Consider the following 3284-nt stretch of genomic DNA (forward strand, 5'->3'; position numbering starts at 1 on the left):
TGATTTTTGTTGGAAGAGGAGTGATTAATTGTTGTTAAAAGGAATTTTGGAGTTGATTTTGTTGAATTTGGTTGAGGAAATCTTGTTTTGGTGATGGAGAGGATGAGGGTTTTGAGTTTTTGGGGTTTATGGGTAGTGGTTTGAATGAATGAATGAAGAAATGAATGTGGGATGGGGTATTTGAAATACCCGAAAAATTTTAAACTGCAGGGGAAGACGGGCGTCTTTCCTTCGGGACGCTCGGATTCTGCCTTTTTGGGTTCAGGATTCTCGCCTAAAGACGGGCGTCTTTCAGGAAAGACGCTCGGATTCTTTGATTGCAGGACGAGCGTCTTCCTCTGAAGACGGGCGGATTTCTGAAGACGAGCGTCTTCTCTACCAGGACGTTCGGATTCTTCGACAGTCCCAAAATTTTAAATTCTCAGTTAAAATGGACGGGCGGATTCTGGCAAAGACGAGCGTCTTTTCTGAACACGAGCGGATTCCCTTGAAGACGCTCGGATTCTCCCTGTTTTACCCGGATTCAGTTCCATCCGTGCACTTGCATATCCCGTGTCATTTTTCATTCTTCAAATCCCGTGTTCTTCATTGTAGGGGCACTACTAAGGCATGAACAACCTAGGCAATTGTTATCCCCACACTAAGCTAAAGCACTACACATCAATTAAATCGTTAGTCCCTCCCTCACTTCTCTCAAAAATGATAATTATCTTGATCAAAGCATAAAAATCCAAAAATGACAAAAAATGCAATGTAAGAATTAAAATGCAAGTTATGGAGTTAGAAATATTTACAAATGGTGTTTAGGGAGGACTCCACCAAACTCTCATCCTTAGTGAGATGTCACGGGGGCATGTCCAAGGTGTTGTTGATGTTGCTTAACACCTTGAAAAAGTAGTCAAAAGCTTGTTCATTATCATGATAAAGATCTTCAATAGACCTTTGCCCTTGTTGTCCTTCATGTCGGTCTTTATCGATAGCATTACCAATATAGGGATTAAAAATCCCTTCAAACTCATCGTCCCAAAGATCACAAACTTCATCTACTTGATCACTAAAGATCTCTTGAGTTGATAAATACAACTCTCCCACTTTCTTGTCTTGGCCAATGAGGCCATCCTCTTCATTGCTTGACTTTGGTGAGCTTTTCAAGCTCTCTTTGTTACAATTCACTTGCTCTTTAAATGGAGCATCATCAATTTTCTTCTTCCATTGGAATTCCGACTTCTTCCTATCATCCTTCCGGCTATAATGATCAACCATAAAACATGGTTCATGCAAACTGGGAGCTTTCATGGTCTTGTCAAGATTGAAAGTTATGCTCTCATCTCCCACTTCTAGAGTGAGCTCTCCATGATTCACATCAATCACCGCACCCGCGGTGTGTAATAAAGGTCTTCCTAGAATGATTGGAATGTTGGAGTCTTCTTCCATGTCAACAATGACAAAGTCCACCGGGATGAAAAATTCCCAACTCTTACGGGAACATCTTCCCATATCCCTAATGGTGTCTTCGTCGATCTATCGGCCATTTGGAGTGTGATATTGGTGCATTTAAGCTCACCCATACCCAACCTTTTACTCACCGAGTACGGCATAACACTCACACTAGCCCCTAGATCACATAAGGCTTTGTTGATCGTGGTGTCGCCAATGGTACACGGTATTGAGAAGCTTCCCGGATCTTTGAGTTTTGGAGGTGAACTCCCTTGAAGTATTGCACTACTCACCTTAGTGAAGGCGATAGTCTCAAGCTTCCGGATTGAATTCTTCTTTGTGAGGATGTCTTTCATGTATTTTGCATAGGCCGGCACGTGATTGATTAATTCCGTGAAAGGAATCGAGACTTCCAAATTCTTCACAATTTCCATAAACTTTCCAAGTTGGTCATCAAATTTGGGCTTGGCTTGACGACTTGGAAAAGGAAGTCTAATCACAATGGGCTCCTTCTCCTTGACCTTGTCTTCATTTTTCTTTGAAATTTCTTCTTTTGATGGTTCTCCATCCTTGGAGTTTTGCACAATTTCTTCTTTGTCACTAGCTTCCACAACTTCATCCTCAACTTGCTTCTTTGGTGCTTCATACCTTGTACCACTCCTCAAGTGAATGGCACTAACCGTTTCATGTCTTGGGGGGTTACTTTGAGGTGGTAATTGCCCCTTTTGTCTTTGTGAGCTTGAAGATGCTAGTTGAGTCAATTGGGTTTCCAACATTTTGGTGTGAGCTAGGATGTTGTTGATGGTGATTTCCTTTGCTTGACTATCTTTTTGCATTTGAGTGAAAAACTCTTGTTGATTCTTTTGCATTTGGAGGACCGCTTTTTGAACATCAAAACCTTCGTCATTTTGTTGATTGTATGGAGTTTGATTTTGGTAACCTTGGTTTTGGTTGTAAAAGGGTCTTTAATTTTGGTTTCTCATGGGAGGTGGGGTGTATGTTGGTTGAGGGTTTTGAACATTTTGGCTTTTGTATGAGAGATTTGGATGGAATTTGGTGTTTTCATTGTAATCATTTGAATAAGGGGTACCACTCTTGTATGCTTGGAAAGCATTCACTTGTTCATTTGTTCCCCTACATTCACTTTGGTCATGTCCCAAAGTTCCACAATTCTCACATATCCCACTTGGGATTGATGAAGATGCCGTCATGGCATTAACATGATGCTTTGGTGATTTTGAGGCTTCTTCAAGTCTAGCCATAGCTTTCTCAAACTTCAAATTGATGGTATCAATGTGAGCACTAAGTTGAGCACCCAATTGAGTAATGGAGTCCACTTTATGCTTTCCTCCTCTAGTAGCCTTGCGAGGTCTACTATATTGTGAGTTATGGACCGCCATTTCCTCAATTTTGTTCCAAGTTTGATTGTCATTAACTTCGGTGAACATTCCATTTGATCCCATGTTGAGAATGTTCCTTGAATCTTCATAAAGACCGTTCCAAAATTGTTGTACCAAGAATCACTCGCTAAGTCCATGATGAGGACATGAGCGACAAATTCCCTTGATCGCTCCCAAGCTTCATACAAGGATTCTTCATCTCTTTGCTTAAAGCCCGTAATTTGAGCTCTTAGCATGTTAGTCTTTTCCGGTGGATAGAACTTTTTATAGAAAGCTAGAGCCAACTTCTTCCAAGAATCAATTCCGAGAGTAGCCTTATCAAGGCCTTTCAACCATTGTTTCGTGGTGCCAATTAGAGAAAAAGGAAATAAGACCCATCGAATTTGGTCTTGAGTTACACCGGTTTGAGAAATCGCATCACAATAGTCACAAAAAGTCTCCATATGA

The 3284-nt window shown here is 41.0% G+C and overlaps 1 non-coding gene across 1 annotated transcript; it reads left to right on the forward strand.

The window, feature by feature from the left end:
• The first annotated feature begins 2967 nt into the window (after positions 1–2967).
• LOC141624413 (small nucleolar RNA R71) lies at positions 2968–3073 on the forward strand. Its single transcript, XR_012534220.1, has one exon. It is a non-coding gene; the product is annotated as a small nucleolar RNA R71 (small nucleolar RNA).
• The last annotated feature ends 211 nt before the right edge of the window (positions 3074–3284 follow it).

The sequence above is a fragment of the Silene latifolia genome, chromosome X (genome assembly GCF_048544455.1).
Source record: "Silene latifolia isolate original U9 population chromosome X, ASM4854445v1, whole genome shotgun sequence".
NCBI classification, from domain to species: Eukaryota; Viridiplantae; Streptophyta; class Magnoliopsida; order Caryophyllales; family Caryophyllaceae; genus Silene; species Silene latifolia.